This window comes from Saccostrea cucullata, unplaced genomic scaffold (assembly GCF_032062105.1).
Source record: "Saccostrea cucullata isolate Sc308-1 unplaced genomic scaffold, CSIRO_AGI_Scuc_v1 ctg3594, whole genome shotgun sequence".
NCBI classification, from domain to species: Eukaryota; Metazoa; Mollusca; class Bivalvia; order Ostreida; family Ostreidae; genus Saccostrea; species Saccostrea cuccullata.
In genome coordinates this window covers 8,687-32,204 of record NW_026934137.1, presented here as the reverse complement: position 1 = coordinate 32,204, position 23,518 = coordinate 8,687, and the positions used below count along the sequence as shown (strand labels likewise).

General features: G+C 32.2%; 1 long non-coding RNA gene across 1 annotated transcript; it reads right to left on the bottom strand.

Annotated features, from left to right (window-relative positions):
- Nucleotides 1-3,798: 3,798 nt before the first annotated feature.
- Nucleotides 3,799-8,894, bottom strand: LOC134240016 (uncharacterized). Its single transcript, XR_009986338.1, has 4 exons — nucleotides 8,489-8,894; nucleotides 8,097-8,190; nucleotides 7,632-7,712; nucleotides 3,799-6,569 (listed from the first exon to the last, which is right to left on the bottom strand). It is a non-coding gene; the product is annotated as an uncharacterized LOC134240016 (long non-coding RNA).
- Between the last annotated feature and the right edge of the window lie 14,624 nt (nucleotides 8,895-23,518).

Here is a 23,518-nt window from a genome sequence, read left to right as displayed (position 1 = left end):
AGACTGGACGACCTGCTAAAAGAATAACAACGAGAAAAAAAATAATGTGCTGGGTTTTTTTTTTTATTTCATTGATATACATTTTTTTTTACAATTAATTCAACCAGAGTAAAATCAAAAGCTCCGGACAACCATCAGTTATTACGTACGATATTAATATCGTTACGGTATTTATTTCGTTGACCCGCGTTGCATAAATCGGCACTGCATGATTCTATAAGTCATCCTTTCCCACAAATGAAAATTTTACACTGGGGTAGCAATGCCATACAATTTTAAAGAATAGTTTGAGAAAAGAGACTTGTTGATTTTTGTAAAGTTATATGTAATAACAAAGAAGGAAAAGTATTACACGCTTTGCGATCGTTTTACATGCAAAACCATCTCCTGGTGACGTGACGTTAAATGGCGTAGCGATGCTGCTGCGGGTCGATAGACATATGCATGTTTATCAATTCATCGAAACTTTTCTTATTATCATAGGAATTAGAAATTTTGCATAATTATTTTATACTTTCTTTATAAAATTTTGATGAATTTTCATGAAATTATCTCCGTCCTCTATGGAGTAAATGTAATTGTCTCAATAATTTCCGAACAGCCCTCGTACATCTTTAAAGAAGCTAAAAGCAGGTGATATATGTGTTCCTTGGAACACTATAGTTTATAATGAAATTCTTTTATGACACTTCCTCTTCTTTCAGCAATGTTAAGCTTGATTTAGCCACTGCAGTATAAAGAGAGGAGCAGACCAGAAACATTTGACTAAAGTAAAGATGATTTGCATAACAAGGGCAGTAAGTTTACCATAATATTCAAGATCTTCAAAATATCCTGTCTCTTCTAAATACATGTATTGAGAATGATTTTTTGAAGCTCAGCACCTGTCAGATGTGTATACATGTTACATTTTCCCTCAGCATTCGTAGTCTTCTTCCAAAGAACCACTGGGCCAGAAAAGTTGAAACTTATGCAGAAGCATCCTAGGGTAGTGTTGATTCTAAATTATTTTAATTATGACCCTCAGGGTAGGGTGGGACCACAATAGGGAACCCAAGTTTTACATTGAAATATACAAGAAAAATCTATAAAAAAAATCTTCTTCTTGGGCATTACCAGTACTAGGCAAGCAAAGCTGAAACTTATGCAAAATCATTGTGGGGTAGTGTAGATTTTAAATTGTTCAAATTATGACTCCAGGGGTTAGGTTGGGTCACAAAAGGTATAACAAGGGGGAAATCTGGTGAAGAACTGTATCATCAAAGCTATTCAGGTAATTATAAGTGATGTGGCTCGTAATATTTTACAGAAAATTACAGAAAATATTAACTGCAAATCTGTGTCTAAGTACCTTTAATACCGCACAATCTCACCATTTGAAAGAATAAACAAACATTGATAAAAAAATGTAATTATAACCGAAGCATAGAATATTTGATTATACTTTTATTGTTTACAAAATTATGTTTTTATAGGTTGAATAATTCACAACGAGTGCAAAGTTTTGATGACCATGCGGAGTCGAGATATTGAAACAAAGACATGCCTGCACTGTTCACTCAATTTTTCAGAATAACGTGTCAGATTGAAATCCATCTTATGTTGGACTAAACAATCAGGATATTTTTCTGGATCACAGGTAGTAAGTGTTTATATGAATGAGAAAGATTTTGCTCTTCCTATGTATACTTCAGATTGGAACCTGAAAATGAGAATTGACCAAGTCTATATATTTTTAATAAGTAAACAATTCATATTAAGAGCCATTCTCTATAAGAACCAAAATTTCTCAATAATGGGTGGTAAGGTGATGTCACCGATTTTGATCAAATTTTATATATATTACTTATTCAACACCCTTTCTTGAAATTTAGCAAAAAAAAATTAATTGGGGGTTCCGTTACCATGGTAACCATACATGGCTCAAATATGGCCTCCTAGACGGCTCTCACAGCACTGTTTTTGACATTTTTTAATCAAAAATAATTAAACAACCGAAAAATTCAAATATGAAATAAATATATCTGCTTAAGAACAAGACTGAAAGCAACAAAAATTATGCAAGTTATTTAAATTTGTCTATCATCATTGTATCTAATTTAATCACTAAAATCTCAATGTTTTGCTAAATTGACCATTTTTTGAAAAATGCATTTTTTATACATTTTTGAGCATAAATTAAAGAAAAATGCAGCAACAGATTTTCATCTCAATCAAGTATAATGTGAATTTGAACTAAACGAAAAACATACAAAAAAAATAAAAGGTGTGTTTTTTCTTAAATCCAAATTAATTGACTTTCAAAATCGTTGCCATGGCAACATCAGAAATATTTCAAGATAGATTTACTTGTGATTATACATATTTTTTGGATTAAAAATTGTTGGAAAAACTAAAATTTGGATCAATCTACATGTATCGCATATTAGTGCAGAATTTTGATTTTTTAAATAAGTGTTACTAGTTGTCATAGCAACTATATATGTCCATGTATTGTGCTTTTGTTGTAAAAAGAGACATAATTATGATCTTCAAATTCAATTTTCATGTAAAAAAAAACTCAATTAGCTCAACATTAATTCATTTGATTATTTCATTAAAAAATTTTAATGTGTTCATTGGCACATGCACAGTTGTCATGGAAACCTTTCAAACTTTCATTTAATATAATACGCTGTATAATGTTCTATGCGTGTGAGTTATAATAATAATACTGGTCTTTTTAAGATCAGACAGAGGGTGATACATCGTAACATTGTAATATTCAAACAAGACCCCATCTATTCATCATATGAAACAATATTGAGAAAAGGGATAAATCGTAGTCTTTTCTAAAATATCTGAGTAGTTGCCATGGAAATAACCATGTTGAATTTTCCTTAGCAACAAGTCTTTCAGTGTTTCAAGTGTTTAGACAATGGACTAAAAAGCATATTTTTCATTTGACAGCGGAAAGACAAAATTAGATTAAAATGCTTTCAATATTTTTCTTTAGTAAAGATGTTTTACGGGGTATGTTTATTATGTGTTTTACATGTTTTATGCCCCAGTAATCAAAGAATATGGGTATATACATGTAGTTTTTGCCCTCTCAACCATTCTGTTTATTTGTGCACGAAAACGTTAACATTGTCCATAACTTTTATATTGTTGAGGCTATGGCTTTCATATTCAACATAATTTATGTATTCCCTCAAGATCTTTCATTGTGTACCAAAATATTTGATATATTGACGTTGGAGTATGACCAGTTTCGGAGGAATTTAGGTAATTTTTACCTTGTCTACAACGCGTGAAATTTTGTGCTACGGGTTACATACCGTTACGTTACTGTGACAAGTACTTTGCATGGATATATGAATTTATAAAATATATATTTTACCTTTTGACCTTCACCTTGGAATTTTACCACTTTTAACCTTGGGAATAACTTTTGAGCAGTTACTATTAGGACCTTTATGTTTCATAATTGTATTCAATTCAACAAGGCTCCCCAAACATACAAACAATATTGACATTTTGATCTTGGATGTTGATGTACTTTTGAAAAGCATTAACCATGGCCATATATTTATAACAATTGGTGCTAAGACTTTAATATTTCACTTGTGTGTTGCTTGTAAGGCCTTCTCGTTTGTACCTTTTATTTCACCTTTCCACCTTGACCTTGGAGTCTGACCCACATTTAACTTTAGCCAAGACTGTGCCAGTGCTTTCATATTTCACACACCTGTACATTCATTGACACAGGTCGTTTCTTTGAGTAGCAACACTTTTCATTCACAAGAGGCCAATGGGCCACATCGCTCACCTGAGCACATTGGCTAGGAAATAACACAGAAATCATTTCAGTATTGAGAAGTTTACATGGTGGTTGGAGTCTGGAATTTTAAATTACCAACTACCTGATGATGCTTCTATAAAACAAATGCCTTTGCTGTTTCTGCGCAGATGATTTTTTTCCCTATTCATTCATTTGACCTTTCCCCATTGTGGTCCAGCACTACCCCTATGAGCCCTCATTTGAACCTGTATGACTTTGTACTACCTGAGAATGCCTCCATTTCAATATGATTAAACATGGCTGTTCTGTTCTTGGGAAAAAAAATTCCTTTATATTTCTAGGCAAAACTTTGATCCCCAATTATGGCCCATCCTATCCAGCCCCTACTTCCCGTTCATGACTTGAACAATTAAACTTGAATCAACACTACGTGAGGATGCTTACTTAAATATATGACCAATCATGGCTTTGTGGTTCTTAAAAAGAAGAGTTTTAAAAATTTCCAGTGTATTCATTCCTGTGAAAAACTTAAATCGTCCATTGAGGGGTCATGATTTGAACAAACTTGAATCTACTGGTACACTACCTGACTACCTGAGGATGTTTTCACACCAGTTTCCTCTTTTCTGGCCCAGTGGTTCTGGAGAAGAAGATTTTCAAAGATTTTGCCTATATATTCTTATGTAAATCTTTGATCTTCAATTGTAGCCCAACCCTAACCCTGGGGGTCATGATTTAAAGAAAATTGAATCTAAACTACCTAAGGATGCTTCCATATGAGTTTCATCTTTCCTGGCCTAATGGTTCTTGAAAAGATTTTTAAAAGATGCCATTAATTTTTCATTAATTCATAATTATCTCCCCCTTGGTAGAAGGCTTGGCCCTTCATTTAAACAAACTTGAATCCCCTTCACTCAAGGATATTTTGTGGCAAGTTTGGTGGAAATTGACCCAGTGGTTCTTGAGAAGAAGATGAAAATGTGATCAGTTTAGGATGACGACAACGACAGACAAATTTTGATCAGAAAAGCTCATTCGAGCCTCTGGCTCAGGTGAGCTAAAAAGAGGTTGTTTTTTTTTTTAAAAAAGAGAACAAATCTGGTTTTGGAAATATGATACGTTTTTATTCGGTTAAAACAATTTGATAAGCATTCAATGCTGAGAGATATTTCGACATCAAGCCGTTAACAAGAGGCCCATGGGCCACATCGCTCACCTGAGAAGCTTTGACCATTCTGTTCTTTACCAGATTTCAAGCCTTGTAATACATAATGCATCCCCCACCCTACCCCACTGATCATAATTTAGACATTTTGAAATCTACACTACCCCATGACCCTTCCATGTGCACATACATTTCAGCTTTTCTGGCCCAGTGGTTCTTGAGAAGAAGATTTTCAAAGATTTTTCCTATTTATTTCTATGTAAAACTTTGATTCACCCTTCCCCAGGGGGTCATGATTTGAATAATTTAGAATCTACACTACCCTAGGATGCTTCCACATAAGTTTCAGCTTTTCTGGCCCAGTGGTTCTTGAGAAGAAGATTTTCAAAGATTTTTCCTATATATTTCTATGTAGAACTTTGATTCACCATTGTGGCCCCACCCTTCCCCCGGGGGTCATGATTTGAATAATTTAGAATCTACACTACCCTAGGATGCTTCCACATAAGTTTAAGCTTTTCTGGCCCAGTGGTTCTTGAGAAGAAGATTTTCAAAGATTTTTCCTATATATTTCTATGTAAAACTTTGATTCCCCATTGTGGCCCCGCCCTTCCCCCGGGGGTCATGATTTGAACAATTCAGAATCTACACTACCCTAGGATGCTTCCACATAAGTTTCAGCTTTTCTGGCCCAGTGGTTCTTGAGAAGAAGATTTTCAAAGATTTTTCCTTTATATTTCTATGTAAAACTTTGATTCCCCATTGTGGCCCCGCCCTTCCCCCGGGGGTCATAATTTGAACAATTTAGAATCTACACTACCCTAGGATGCTTCCACATAAGTTTCAGCTTTTCTGGCCCAGTGGTTCTTGAGAAGAAGATTTTTTAATGACCACCCTATTTTTGTCTTTTCTTGATTATCTCCCCTTGTGAGGGGACTTGGCCCTTTAATTTATTTTAACAATTTAAATTCCCCTTTACCCAAGGATGCTTTGTACAAAGTTTGGTCAAAATTGGCCCAGTGGTTCTTGAGAAGAAGTCAAAAATGTGAAAAGTTTACAGACCGACAGACGGACAGCTGGACAGCTAGACGGATGGACGGACGACGGACAAAATGTGATCAGAAAAGCTCACTTGAGCCTTCGGCTCAGGTGAGCTAAAAAGGATAGTGGCCCATTACTATAACTGAATGAACACTAAAAACAGGATTTTACCTCAGAATTTAAATTGTAAAATTCTACACAAGGTTAGGAGAAGTCTACTACTGCACCCAACTTACATGTAACAATCACAAAGAATACTGTACATGAAAACCATAGGGAAAATATATAGAGAACAATAGTGTGCAGCCATCTTTGGTACACCTGTATATGTTTTCCTCCCTTTTAATTTTTGTAGGCAGACTGTTTCACAATCTCACATGCTCCCTGTGATACTTCACTTTGAATTTGATAAAGATCCACTTTTGGAATACTTGGGAAAGAGATATACTTGAGAAAAGAAGTTATTTTATGTTGATATCTAAGCCATGGTTTCAGTAGAGTTTTTTCTTCATTTTCTGTGCATGTATCTACAATTGCTCTGACTCTTTACTTGACAGTTTTCAGAGATTGTTCAATAACCTGCAAAAAGATTAAAATATGCAAAAATTAAACCAAGTTAAAAATTATTTGAAAATACATGTAACATTCTATGAAGCTGAAAGTATTATAAAATAAATAAATGTAAATGTATTGTAGTAGGAAAGGAGAAAATGCATGAAGAAAACATATGGCTGGACCGGGAATCGAACCCGTGACCCCTGCATTACTAGTCAGGACTCAGGTGTTCTAACCACTGAGCTATCCAGGCTGATATCCACGGTCCGTATAGCTCGAACTTCTACATTCCTCCCTCCTTAAATAGTCTTTGACCTCGAAAACACAAGTTCTAAGGCCCTGCCAGGAATTATTAATTTACACAGGTATTACTATTGTGCATTGGCTCACATACTTTTTTTACAGCTCTTTTAAAATCAGATCTGTTTAAACTTCACCAGTACTGGTTAATACAGTGTAGTGCAAATTAAAAGAAGGAAATATGCATCATCATAATTTTGTTTCATAGATCTTTAAGACAAAAAAATGTTGAAATAAAATTGTATGTAATGTGGGTTAAAAAGTTAATGACCTTGACAACCAAATGAAATTCTTAGTAGTAGCTAAAATACATAAAACAAGGTAAGAAAATGATGTCTCTATTTATAATTTGATAATTGTCCTGAGTATGATTTAAATTTGATCAGGATTGGTCAAAATATTAACAAAAAAATATTTCTTAAATATTTTGTTATTTAATTTCAATTTTTTTTTTTTAAATGACTGACTTCTAAAATTGTTCATTTTAGTTGTGACAATAGTTTTATGAAGATTTTAACCATGCAATATAGACCTTCATATTTTTCACTTATTAATAAACATTACATCAGATTTTAAACCATAAGCATTTTGTTTGCAAATAAAAGTTTTTAAAATTATTTTCTCTGAAAAATGTCCAATAAATTGAATAAAATAATTAAAAGCTAATACCCAGGTCTCTCAAGGCTGATAGAAGCATAGTTTAAAAGGGATGTCTTAAAAGATCTATTAAAATTCTGGTGTGGCATTTCTCCTGCAATGGAGATCTACAATATGTTATTGTAGTACCTCTTTCATTAAATCAGCTGTTAGAACATATCATGGCCTTGAATGAAGTAGCTCTTTATGTTCATGAAGGTGTGGCTGAGCCTAAAATAAATAAGCACAATAAGCACCCCTTCTACTGTAGTGACAAAAACATAGTATTTACTGTTACAACACTGTTTATCCTGGAACTTTGTAAAATACACATAACATATATAATGCTAAAATATTTTATCAAATAAATTAAATTATTGGGTGTAAATTATATAATTTATTTTTGATTACTATATTTCCAATAGACCACATATGTACCAGAAATCTTGTAATCATTGTTAGATGATGTCTTGTATAATTTTTTTTTCACTAAAGACATCTTTATTTCAATTTGTTTTCTGTTTACTTTTAAACTGTTTATTATAATTATGAAATTTATAAATGACAAATTAAACTATGAATGATAGCTTGCATAATGAATAATAAATTACAAACCTGATCACATTTCCTGTTTTGATTGTCAGCTAGATTTTCACCCTCTTCATATTGTTTGAGCATTCAACTTCATGAGACAGGCTGGTGCAAAGAGCTAAAATTCAAATTGATTTAACTTTATTTGAGCTGATAATCAAAAGATACATCATTCATACAAATCTTGTTTTAATATAGTTTTTTTAAAAGTACTATATGCTTGTTAAAATAATTTAAGCATCCCCTAACCCATTTTTTAAATCAAAATTTATATTAACATTTGTTTAAACATTAATCATGTTATTTAAACCCTAATAAGGACATTTATTCAAAGACAGAAATGTGCACTTTAAAATAATAAATCTTCCACTATATTACATGTACATACTAATAAACACTGACTGTACAATACTCACAGGTTCCAGGAAGAACAAGTCCTCTAGCCTTTGTGTATTTTGAGTACACCATTGACTCAGGGATCAGTCTGTTGGATTTCTGCTTCTCATGGAATGAATTATGATTCACCAGATTTTTTTTAAAATAAGGAATGGCACTTGACACCAAATTTCTTCTTCGTACATCACTCAGTCACTGTTTTGTTTCAACGGCAGAGAAAAATGTGTGGATCAAATTTCCCTATTTTCAGAACTGGACGGGAAAATACCACATTCTATTAGTATTATGTCCTTATTATTCATATCAACTGAATTCAAATTAAATACATCTTCTGACAAGTGGAATTTGTAGTAAAAACAAAGCAGCAAACCAATCTGAAAGTCTTCTGCTGGCAAAAAACGTTCCTTTTTTCACAGGAATCACAAAAGAGTTACACGAAGGGAAATAACTCTTGATAAAATTTAGCACTTTTCTCTTGAAAAACAGCAAATTTACAAGGCTTTATTTTCTTTATTTTAAATAACACACCTCCAATTTTTTTAAGTTTAACTTATATAAGTATAATCTTTTTACAGGATTAGTTTTGTTGAATTATGTTGCTGCGTTTATGAGTTTCAGCTACATTAATTATAAAGGAAATAATAGCAAATGTGACAAAAGTATGACTTGCTGGTTTCCATGGAAACAGCAGTATCCCGTCATTTTGCATATACCAGTATACTTGACTAGTAGTATGTATTAATTTACCAAAGTTTTATTAAAATCGGTGACTATGGCTTTCCATCAAATTTTGGTGCTTATAGAGAATGGCTCTTAATATGATGAGCACGATCTGAATTTTTATTGTATCTTTATATTTCACTTTGCACAAATTTAAAAGTATTTTTTACGCACTGAAATTTTTATGACGAATGTTTTATCATTAATTTTTTTTTCAGGCACAAAGTATTGACAAAACCAAAGATTACCTGGTAGTCTGCAAATAGAGTGATCATTGGATGAGCCAGACAACACCATTTTCCTCGGAAATTTTAGAATAGAGACATCTCCATCTTCATAGATGACTGATGTCGACATTTTCTCACTTCTGTTTCATGTCTTTTCTACAGCATGGACTCCAGCATCAGTGGGCACTTGACTTTTACAGACATTTAGTCTTCTGATTTTGATCTAATAGCCTTAAATATAGGACAAACAATTCATTTATCTTTTGAAATATTGTTAAATTGTACTTAATAAAATGTTGAAAACAGTTCAAACAAACTGGTTTATCCTATAATCTAAAACTGTTTTATGTTTCAAGCAATTATAATTTTACAAGATTTATTAAAAATCTGTTAAGGTACTTAGATCCTCTGAATTTAATTCAGAATCTCAAAATGAATCTTGAAAAATTAAATCTCTTCATGCAACAGTTTTCATTTTATCATGATAATGTTTATAACTTCTCAATGTCCTTTAAGGTTGTTTGAAGTTCTTAGAAAGGTCTTGTAAAAAGTCAAAATGTTAACCTTATATAGTAAAACTCTGTTTAAGAAAAGTCAATGGGACCTATGAAAATTCTTTGCTATAACCATAATTTGTTTTATCCGTATAAGGAATTCATTAATTTACATAGCTGGGGATCCAAGGTTACCTCGCTATATCTGTGAATTCGCAATATCTGTGTTTGTTCTAAACAAGTTTTACTGTAAAAGTATTTCAAAATTACTTTGCCTATTTAAGACATGATTCCATTTTAAAAACAATTTTCTCAATATTCTACCATAAATAAATAATTTTCAAAGATTCTAGACAAATTTTTTATATAAAATTTTTTACTTAAATATGAATTTTATTCTTAATTCACACAAATAAACAGAAATAATGATTTGACATTTGAGGGCGAGACAGCCCCATGACAATGGGCTGAGAGCCCGAGACAGAGATATCTCAACCCCCGAGGGCGAGACAGCTCTACTCAGACCCCAAAAAATAATAGTCTTGTTTCCTGTTACCCAACCTACCTTCATTTTTCGCAACTGACCTTAAGTTTTTTAGGTTTGGAAAAAATCTGGAATTTCTGTAATTTCATGTTCCAAAACTGAAAAATAATAATGTATATTCAAGTGGTATTTTATGATACTATATGTTTTAAATATGGACTTTCATAACATATACTACTTGAGTCATGCATCAAAAGACAAAATTTAATTTGTAATGAAAATATTGGTCTATGACATGTTTAATTTGGTTTTGTATTAGTTCATATCGAAAATAAAAAGAAATTAAAAAAATAAATAATTTCCCTGCCTACCTACCCAATTTTTTTCAGGCTGGTAGCAGGAAACAAGACAATTATTTTTTTTTTTTGGCCTTACCAGGCACTGTCTCACCTAATCCAAAACTTCTGTATCAGAGCTGATACACTACTAGGTATATGATATAGGCATATATGCATGTTTGTGTACTAGGGAACTGTCAATGAATAATCTTACTTTGAAAATTTACAAATAGTTTACAAAAAGAAAAAAAAAATTGTTGTGACTCAAAAATCAAACTCAAGAAACCTGCATTATTTCATACCTTCAATATACATGTATCTGCAGGTACTTATGGCTTAATATATACATAATGTACATGTTTGTGCTTTTCTATCTTGTAGTTGCACCAGGCAGCTATTCAGATTCCTGCAATGAAAATTTTTGTTTTGAAAACTCATGAAAATTAAAATGCTATCTGTTAAATTGTTTTATTGAATTAGAGAAGGGAAAACATTATAATATATTTTAAAAAATCATAATCCTTCACACTTGCTTTATGTATTTTAATTTTTTGTGTATAGGAATATTCTTAAATTTTGGTATTTTGTTATATTTAAGATAAACAAAAATATATATATCCTGGATCTGAATTTACCTAACACCGATATTAGAGGAAGGTTTGGAAGGGCAAGGTCAAAATTCATTGGTGACGTAGTTTGATGCAGACAACAAACGTTGTTTTGCACTAAGATTAAAAATAAAATATTAACGAAGGATTTCTGTGTTCAAAGAGTTGGAAGTATAACAAAGTCAGGAAATACTGTGGCATGTGCATATGAGGACATTACTTGTTCACATACTGTGACATAGAAACGATAATATGATACTTATTTTGATCGTGTGTTGCAGTTTTTTAAAAAACATATAGGAGTTGGATTTATAAGGAAAGCTAAGATGAGACGGTAAAGCAGCAATTATAATTTTTAAAAAATCTTAATACTTCTGATATTACTTTGATTGATCTCTAATGTTACGTGCAGGCTATAAATTATAAAACTATTTTCACTTGAGCTAAATTTGCAGTAGCCTAGCCTCGATTATTTTATCGAAATGTTATGTATGAATTGAGTTATACCTCTTTGCCTTTATGCAGTGAATAACCCTTTTATGAATCTTTGGTCCCTTGGGTCTCAGTCTGGATATAAAAGTTTTGTTGAAGACGTAATATTTCTTGTAGTATAAATATATAGGGTGAGTTCACCATGCATCCTACTTGGAAGTCTCGGGCGTTATAGGTTTTTCGGACGTCGATAACCATAGAGCACTCCCGAACGTGTGTGATGTCATTTCCTTACTGACGGCAACGTACGGAAAATTACGAACAATGAATGATCCCCTTCCGAAATGGTGGCCATTTTGACAATGTTAAATCTCCGTAGACTTTGAATTTGCCGCCGTGTGTATACACTGGTTGACCTCGAGGGTTCGGATAAACAGAGGAAGGTTGGAAGAAAAAATGATCTATCGATCGGAACGGGGTTGAAAGCTAAGGTATTTATATATTTTGAGATATTATGCGAAAAGTGCTAACAGTAACATGGTGGGACAAACTATAGTATCGTGACATATGCGGAGACTTGCCATAGTTTTTGAGTCCCGGGATACAGGAAAGATAGCTCAAAAAGGAACTTTGAAACAAAAGATTTAGAAAACATTTCTTCTACATTAGTACATCAAATTTTAATTTAATTTTTTAGTGTAATCTATTTCATTGATGTTTTTTCTGTGCAAAAGGAGTCTTCCTTGATTTTTCTCTATATGTATTTTAAGAAAAAATGAGTTTTATTCATTTTTTTTGTAATTTAAATAAATTTCTATGCTTAAAAAACGATAGGGTAAGACAAATCTATTGTGCTACGTATGAAAAAGCCTTCCGAAAAATATTTTGAAACTTGTTAAATTATTATTATTTTTAAAGACGTACAACACACTGGGGGAGATAACTCTTGCGATTTCAATGGAACGTTTGACGTGACGTCAAATTTAACGTCAAAAATAAAGCGTCAAAACGACGAGTAAAACGATCCCGATGTAAACTGTATATCGATCATGAAAGAAAATTTCGATATGGGGCTTGGCTGTGATTGTGCGTACCATACTCAATCAATTAGTATTTTTTAAATTAACCCGATTAAACTCCGTAAAAAGCAAGACATAAAATACCATCCCTTAATGTTTATTTCATTTCATTTCATATACAATAAATTGTATTTTTGATCAAAGCGCAGCATTTTTTTTAATTCAGAAAATTTTATTTTACATTGCCGAAATTCTCATTATGTACAATTGGCTATATAACATTCCGATTAATGGTCTTCATTACAATTTGTGCATACGCGATATAAATATTGTTTTTCTTCTTTAATTAAATAAAACAACAATAAATAAACAAAAAACTTTTTACAATGTAAAATCGATGTTGTTCTCAGACCCTTACTGATCAAAGAGGAACAACTCTGAAAATGTAGGAGATGTTTATTTTCCTCCCTTTATTCACGGTTTTCCACAGAATCAATCTATACATTTACAACAAGATCTGATAAATCCGAGAATTGAATACTATAGACCTCACATACACAATGTAAGTATAGAATTGAAAATAATTGTTTACTTGTACTGAAATCTACATTTATGAATATCCTATTGCAGCAAATCTTAACTTTGACTTTCTGTCAACAATGTCGGTTCGCATTTCCTCGAATCAAAACAAAACGTAGCCTATAAGATTTTTAAAAATATCAATGTGCGATTTGTTATAAATTGAAATAAATGAAGAGTTTAATTATTGATATTTTGATGTTAATGTGGGCGAATACGGAATTTTCATTTTAACTTTAGAAGCGACGACATTGAAAGAAATGCTTACAATATCATGAGGGGTGTATGTACATCTAATGCAAATGTCGATGTATCCCCACGGCCACATACTGTCTCGTTTGAAAAGATGACATGAAAGAAACTACAATTATTCCATTTATATCACAGGACAGGAGAGTTGAACATATACCATTTTTTAATGAATAAAATTAAAGAAATAAAATTAAAAATCGACATATTCAAGTTCAACAAAACTTGAATTCGTATCCAGGTTTCATGAGATACTAGTATGGAATGCATATCGCATACGTATATGAACTAGACACTAAAATCTTTCAGTAATTTTTTCTTGATACATATAAAAAGAGTAGTCAATATTTATTCTGCATTCATGAATTTAAAAACTAATGCATAGCTCCGGGATTCTTGACGAGATACCAGTATATTTGCACTGTAAACGACGTTTCGTCAAACGCTAAATGGTCTGCGACGCAAAAAAGGAAGGGGTGGGGGTGATAGGGGTATTCAAAAATTATCTTAAAATCTACATTTAAATAAGTTTTACATATGAGGACTTTAAAATTTTTAAGTTAATATATTTTAGAAGCAAAAGCAATATTCCAATATAATTTTTTTAATGTGTATTTGTAGATTTATATAACAAAATGATCTACCCCCGTCTGAAAGACGCGCGGGAACGTGTTTTATTGAGAAAGGGGGAGGGGGTAATTTTCCGCTATTAAATCAAAACTGGTCGTACAAAAATTATACAAAAAATTATGAAGATTATTTTTACTACCAGCTACCTAAAGAAAGTTTTTTACAAAAATTAAACGACAGGTTTTTTCACAAAAAAATTTTGAATTTGAAAAATACGCAATTTTCAAGGCTTAGAAAATTCATAGTTTTTCAGTTTAAGGTCTTTAAAAAAATTTTTGATGATATGTATATAAAAAAGATGACTATGTTTTTGTGTTAAATGGTTAAAGGAATAAGCCAATGAAATTTGACGTTTATATCTAACCTGGTTTTTTTGAAAATCAAGGTTTAAGTAGTTCATTGATTAAACATTTTCTCTCCTTGTAAACAACTAAAGGGGGGTAACTTTCGGAAGTTCCTGTCCAAAAACCACTCGAACGATTTTGTCCAAAATATGCATACATGCAGTAGATATAGTCATGTACTAAATATACAAAAATAACGAAAATTAAACGACAGGAATTTTTGGGGGTAGGTGTGTTGTACATCCTTAAAAATCAGTATAAATTATATTTTGATTCCTGGCCAGTTTTTAAAGGTTGATATGTTTTGAGTAATGCCCATAAATATGAGAACATGAGATGCGTATGTGTGGAGGACCCTTACTTTTTTTTTTTTAAAAAGTATTACATGTAGCACACCAAATTCAAGGTTTATACATTGGTTCACACCTATCGAACATAAGCAATAGCGCATACATGTACTTATTCTCAATTGTCGCATATCTGCGGTGATTTTCATTGATCTTTCTGTGGTGATATATCCCATATCACATATGTGATAATACTTTCCACGCCCCTTCATATATCACTGCAGGAGGCAGAAATCAGGTCATGAGCAAAAAAACTGATTTTATTTCACAAGTTCAAAACTACAGAAAAATGAACATGTTTAGCTATTTCTTAACCTTTAACTAAATTAAAATACCCGGTACATGTATCTAACTCAGTTGAAAGTTCCCAGTCGCTCAAAAGATCAATCCATTTTGAAAGTTACGGTAAAATATCCAAACTTTATAGCGTTCAACTCCTTGATATTTGTTTATGTGATTTCATTTTTTGTCGAGTGCCTGGCTAAAAAATAAATCGTCAAAATCTTCAAACCCAGTTAAAAAGTCAAAGTCAAGTTCACTAAAAACTCCCGACATGTTGGAGAGATAGATTGAAATAAATCTTAAGTTCATGACACGCCTGAATATTCTTTTTATTGAATTTTGACACTCTCAATGAAAATTACGTCATCAGACATGCGACAAGTTGCTTACATCATAGATGCCTCGTACTATTGGTTATATCGTTTTCATGGGGCGTGGAAATCTCGGGCGCCCCGCGCCCTCGATTCCCACGCCCCATGAAAACGATATAATCAATACTACTCGGCTTCTATGATGTAACCTATACAGACAATAATGCATTTGGGATATCCTACCCAGGCACCCAAACTATACATGAGTTCAAGAAATCTCGTCAAATAAAACATGAAAATAAGACAAGGTGATTTGTGATATTGGGCGAAGTCAATTTAGGTTACCAAGATGAGATAAGAAAACCACCTACTCTCATCCCTTCCACCATTTACTTGTTTATTTTTTTATATATGTCGTTTTCACATGTATACTTTTCAATCAAAATTGTCACGCATTTAAAATGGAGAAACTAATAAAAAAAAATAACAAATTTTTATACACAAATCCCAGATCTTGTTCGTACGTGAAAAAAAGTGTTTTATCAAGTCGTACAAATGCTATAGTACAGAACCAAAAATTATTTTATACATGTAAATCAATTGAAATTTTTTTCTCTTCTATATGATGAAACGATTCCCATATAAGCTCACTATGCAAACACGATCTGAGAAAATTAAAGCCCTTCATATCAAAATGCCTTTCTATATAATTTGAGCACTTGGATCTTTAAGCCCCTCGTTGTTTGTTACACTTGGAAACCCCTTATCTAGACGCTTAATCAAATAGTGCTTGTGTGTCTTACATTTTCCTTTTTTTTCGTATAATTCCAGTGAATGTGTCATTGTGTTTACGGGGTAGTTCTCCTTTTCACATTGACCTGTGCAACTGATACCAAATATATTTGGTAAATTCTTTCGACAGGAATAAACAGTAGTCAATTTTCCTTGAGCTCAGTGGCAGATGGCAGCTCAGGTTAAAGTTCACTGGCGATGTGGCGTGGAACCTTGAAGCTTCAAACGGAGTAATCGAGAATAAGTCAAGCAGGTGAATATCTTATATATAATGTTTTATAGATTTCAGTGACAATAATAATTTTCTGGAACGAATAATCATCATAGTCGGACGTTGACGTCTTTAAAATTCAGATTTGATATGAACCATTTTCAGTAAGGTGATATTAGACTGGACACCCCACCCACCTTCCCAGCCCTGATAAATGTCAATTTTTTATCAAAATTTATTTCCGTGACTTATTTAATGTATTATATCGTGGATAATTTGGTTAAAATTCTTTTAGATCTCTACAATATTTTGTCTGACACGTGTACATTAGTTTTAACAAAAATAATTTTTTAAAGCAATTTAATGTCTAATAAAATGTCTGAATTAATTTCCGAAAAAGTCCTTATCCAGCTAAATACATGGATTGTATTAAGCGCAGAGGGAAAAGTGGTGTCTCTTATCCCAAAATAATACATGATTATGCGTGTTTTTATTTCTTAAATTACGGATTCATGTTATATGTTAAAATTGCCTTCATTTTTCTGTATAAAGAAAACGTAATTACAATTTGGAACAGTTAATCTTTATTTAGACAAAAATAAATTGTTGATTGCATTATGTTTCTTATAAAATATCGTAGTAAGTGCCGAAAACGCTCACAACTGTAGCCTTACATGACTTTGTCAAAATAATATTATTTCATTATCTAAAGTTCCTTGTAAACTACAGCTGCGGATCCAGGAATTTAATAAAGGGGGGGGGGGGCATTGAAGGCAGGGTGTCTGGGCTGGAGCTGTGTAATAGCCCCACGGGTGTGCGGGCACATTCCTGGTGGGGTCAGGGGAACGAATACCTACTATAATGTGTGTTTCCCCCTTTACTTTTGAAAACCAATCGTGACCTTGCACGAATTTTAGAATACATAGGTACATGTATGGTGGTTATATAATATTGTGGAATATCTCGTACCATACATGTAGATCTACATGTTTGTGTTTAATGCTAGTGACAAAAAAAATTCATAAAACACTGGCTTAGATGATTTTTTTTTTCAACTTATACTTAACTAAACTACACTAAACTGTACAAAACTGAAGTTAAATGCTTGTTTTACAAAATACAAACATTCTTATAAATCAAACGGGTGTAGGGGGACGCCCGACGCACCGCGGCCCTGGATCCTCATTTGAATTGCATGTTTATAATTTTAACCTGTCTTGAAAACACTGCTTTCAATATTCTGATCAGCATGATAAATGTATTACCTAAATCATACTCAAGAAAGCTGCATGATACTTTTCAATAGAAAATTTAAAAAGGATTTTTTTTCTTGAACAGTAAAGTCAAAATCACTTCCACTATGAATAATTATAATTAGAGGTACATGTATAAATATAAATTAATCCTTTGAACCATACCAACACATGTCGTTGTTACTTTTTTCACTGTATATATATTGATTGAAAAATTTTCATATTTGAAAATAATTTCTTTTTAGAAGACTGAAGAATTTGGTTGCAAGTTCAATATATGATGGCTCATTATGACGTCATGTTTTTCAAAATATTACGTCATTAATTTACTTGTAATTAATGTTTCTCTATAAAATTTTACGGAGAAAACGATTATGTGGTTTTTATTACTTTCAGATACAGATTTAAGCAATAATTTTCTTTAAAAGTATTGATTAGATAATAAAACTTTTAGATTAAAACTTAAACAATAAATTTCTTTAAAAGTATAGATTTTATTATGGAGGAAAAGTCACATCTATCCAAAAACGATTTTTTTCAACTGCAATTTTTCGTAAAAATGGACGTGGCCGCACTTTTGTAGAGTCAATTTGTCTCTTGCATATTTGAAATCAAAGTATACTTGTTCTTTCTGCGAAGTTTCGTATACATACTCGGATACGGCCACATCGAAATCTACCCTTGAACAGGTGGAAAACGTCCAAAATAGGCGAATTCCGGAATATAGACCGGTTTTGAACGTTATATACACAAAAGGTCACGTGGGTTGAGAAAAATTGATCCCAATTGTTCACAAAGGGGAACCTTAACAATAAATTGACACAGTTTAAAAAATGTTATCATGCGTTTAATTTTTACCGATTTTACAGGGCCGCCTCGTTATATATACCGCACCCAGTTCTATCTTGTTTAGGTCTCAGGAAAATGAATTACACCAAACTGATTGCATTTATAAACAAAAGTTGTTTTAAAGATCCAAAGATGTTACCTTTATATAATTAATAAACAATATATCGATCAATGGTTTATAGAATAAACATATTTGAATTTTCAGACAGTACAAAATCTATGAAAATTGCCTTATTTTTGTGCTATTTTTGTGCTTTTTTGCAAGGTGATTGTGTCACTAATGAGAGGCAGCATTAAATGAATGTTTTTACAGTACATGCAATTAGAGGGAGTCTTTTAAGACGTAAAAGTGTAATATCTGTACCAAAACAGTTTTTTTAACAAGCTAAAGTCGATGAATCAAACTTGCATGGATATTGTTGTCATTGCACACAGCGGTGAATATACGGAACAATGGTCCAATCCAATGAATAAGCCGAAAAGCAAATTGGTTTACCACACGTTTATATAAGGCATGTCAGATCGGTCAATTTTAATACTCGGTTACTCAGGCGTTTTTCCGATCGAGTACTCGGGTACTCGGTAAAAGTGTAAATAAATATGAACAAGTAAATTGATAATCGTAAAACATAGTAAACTATAGTAGAAATAACACGACATGCACTGATGGAAGACTTACCCGTAAATGTGTTTCTGTTGTAACAAAACGTCCGATGTTCATAATTCTCAACACAACAATAAAATATTTTTAATATATTTAACAAAGCAAAGAGAACTAAAATGAAACTCATTATTCAATAAATGAAAATTCCAGCATGATTATGGTGTAATTTGTTGCCATGGCAACTGAAATGATTTTTTTATAATCATTTTCAGAAACAGCACAATACCTGCTTTCAGAATATGTATAATTATAACATTGGTATATACAAAACTTACCAGAAATACCCACCAAAATGCAATGAAATCTTAATATGAACATGTCTAGAAATACTGAAAATCTTTGCCATGGAAGGGGTTAAATGTACGTTTTTACAGTACATGCTATTAGAGGGAGTCTTAAGCGTATTATCTGTAGAAAGACAGTTTCTCTAACAGGTCGAGAAACCTGTCTTGCATAGATATTGTTGACATTGTGCATAGCGGTGCATACAGGGAAAAATGATCCAATGCAATGAATAAACTGAAGTGCATAGTGGTTTACTACATGCTTACAATTAACTACAAGAAATGTCGGTCCGGTAAATTTAGTCAGCGATTTCAAATGACTGCCAGAAACTAAACTAATAATGATTTTAAAGGTTTTGAAAAATAGAAACTACAAGTAAGATTTTTTATGTTCATATTCACAAAGTCATATTTCCATCATATACAGTACGTTAAAATACCGGCCAAAGAGTCTTCACTAGTAAACACAGGAAAACATTGATGTAACCATCAATTTTTTCCCGGAAAATTAATAAAGTAAACAAAGAAAATGAGGCATGATCATCAAACCGCTTCGATTTGTGCTAAAAAGGCATGCGTCATGGAGACGATAGTCGAAAATATTTTGAAAACTTATCGTCTGATTAAAATCGAAAAAAACAATACCCCTGTAAACTTTATCAATTCTTCAAGTAAAATTGGCTGCATCAAATGTAAATTGAATCTAGAGACATGCATCAATCAAACATGTGTTCACTTGAAGAATATAAAGAATATAAAACACGAATTGTGCAGAGTACCTTAAGTTTTGAATGCGACATGTAAATTTCGAAGTTTTAAAAAAGGGACCTGTCGTTTTTTTTTTCGACAGTAATTGATAAGCAACTTTATATGTTAAATAGAAAAACATATATTTTTTTTTTATAGATTCACTTCATGGAAGTAAATATATATGAGTTATTTCGTAATTTATCAAGGGAAAGAACATTCTGATTAACAATCTTTTTAATGTGTAGAAAACCTTTAATTCTGAATAACTTCACCCACCTAAATCCCCATACACCAACACTTAAACTTATATGTATAGAGCAGCCCGGTCCTCTGGGATGCAATGAATCCAGTTGTTATGACTTTATTTACGTAAAGTTACCATGCTACTGTTATTATCTGTTGTTTTTTCGTATAATATGTTCGCTAGAAATTAAAAGTTAATGCATTTGCAGAAAAAAAAATAAACATCAGTTTATTGCTGCACGAATAATAATTTGCACAGTGTTAATTCTCATGTACATTGATCATAGAACGTGCACGTGTATTCAATAGCATTTGTATCGGAAGTTATATACATAATAAACAATACCTGCATGATTACACCACAGTGTCGGTAAATTGTTTTAAACCAGGTGAAAAATTCATATTCCCTGACAACACAGCAATGGGAAAGCTGCCAGGCAATGACGTGAACAATGGAGTGAAGTAAACGCATTGGTAAATGTTAGCATGAAATCGTTAGATACGAGGGGTGATATTAAAGTTCGCGAACTAATTCTATATCTACAAAACCTCATTTCAGATTATAAAAAAATGGTAGACACATAGCAATACGCTTGGTCTATAAATAGAATATGCTGAATACAGACGTCACAATGTGAAAATGACGTCACTGTGTAAATCAGTTGTGACGAAAAATTGTTGTCTCACTCGTACTCATTCAACAAACGACTATTGAATTTATAGAACATGTATATCTATTAAAATCCCGTTGAAGTAGAGTATAATAATTTGTACACAATTTATCAAAATAATTGTCTTACTAAAAATTCAATAAACGAATTGATTGGTGGTCTTAGTGAAGGAATACAGATGGTTAAAAATGAAACTTGTTTTGTTGCCCAGTGAAAGCAAGTATGAAATGTGTTTTTAATTAAGAAATTTGCTATCAAAGACCTCCAATTTACACTTTGAAAAAAAAAAACTTGAATATTTCAACAATAATATAATTATTTTATACATAAAAAATTATTAACTTTAGATCTTAAACATAATAGATAAAATAAAAAGGAGACACAGATTCACTACCCACCTTGAATAAATGTCTCTCTCAAGACTGAAGATCAAGGTTTTGATGGTCGCCATGCTAATTTTTTGAAAGGAAAATTTTATCCACCCAATCTGTTGCCGAGATTTCACAATTTCTAACAAATGAATTGTTTTTGTTATAAAATTTAACTTACTTGGAAAGAAATATATAAAACTCAGAAAAATCTTTCAGCTTTTGTGACAGAACGCTTAGGTGGGGGTCACTTGACCGCCTATATCACGTGATTAGCGTATGAGCAGAACGGTGGCAGATATGCATTAAGCTTAGAGAGGACTTATTTGAATATAATCAACATTGAAACCAAATATTGTTTCTATTATGGAAATTATTCAATTAGTTCGCGACCTTTTTGATTACCCCTCGTAATGACTTAAATAGTGTTTCAGTTGTGCAAAGTTGTTGGGGGAAATGCAACATGTTTTATTTCCGAGAGCGATTTGAAAAACTTGCTCCTTCGAAATATACATGAAACTACCTATGATGCAAACCATTTAGTTGATTGGTCGGTTCGTCATTCACGATAGTGTCACATATAGCATGTAAATTTTAATTTGTCACAGAAAATAGTTTTCTCGACCTGTTCGAATAGATCGTAAGAAAGTAAATCAATGATGATAAATATTTTATCAATTCTCTACGGACACATGTAGATGTTCTTACATCATGTTACTTCAGAGTACACATGTTACATGCATATGCTTGTATAGCAAACGGGGCAAAACTTGGCACCGGAAACTTGAGAAGTGAAAAAGTTGCCCAGTAGAAGTAAGCATCTCAAAGTTAACATGCACCAGTAATTCGTAATGAGACTATAATTGATCACTTTCAGTCTTTTTCCTGTCCAAAGTTAGCAGAAACAAAGATTTAATTTACTGGACTTTTTTTAAAAATGCATTTTTAAAATAAAATCAGATTGAACAATCCTAGGTTCTTAATTCGTGTTATCTTCCAATCATGATATCCTTCAGTCTCACATCTAAAGACTACTCGTATTTCATTCTTCCAATACATTACCTGTACATATAAAATAAAATAAATAATTTATACTTTATACAGTATGACTTTCAATGCCCTTGCTAAGGAAGATTTCAGCCTTCAGTGTATGGTACGGACATGATTTGTTTGCAACGGGGACACAGAATTCTGCTGCAAGACGTGTAAATGTAACCTTTGTCCACAGTGTAAAGAGAAGCATCTAAGTAATCTAGATTCAGTATACCATGATGTTGTGATTTACAGAGAGAAGATTGAAGTTATTCAAAAAGCAGAGACTTGTGAAAGACATCCATATTTGATATATAAAAGGTACTGTCAGTCTTGTGAACTACCTGTCTGTAATCTGTGTATAGAACATAGAAATCACAACAAGCTGTATCTTACAGTTGCTTTAAAAAAAACCCTACGGCGACACAAAGAAACCATTTACAAAATCAGAAGCGAGATTCTGTATAGGAACTATTGTGTCTTTTCACGGATTCAGAATCACATAAAAACATGCAGTATAAAAATCTCAGGTATTCAATCAGCAATGTCCGTAAAAGCTACAATGCTTAAGGGTCTTACTGATACTGTATTGTTAAATCATATAACAAAATGCAGCCACAATTTGTTTCAAACACTGCAACATCAGAAGTCCAAACTAAATACCTTTCTTGCTAAATCTGAATATCATGAACATCAGATCTGAGCATGTATTGAACAAACCTGTACGATTTCTTTTATTTTACAAGAAATGGTTCTTCAACAAGATCATAGAAACTGAAATGATTAATCAAGTACCTCTTTTCTCAATAAATGAGGATTTAAGCAAAATTGATGTGAGTCTTTTATTAAAAGAAACCCAAAGTGAAATC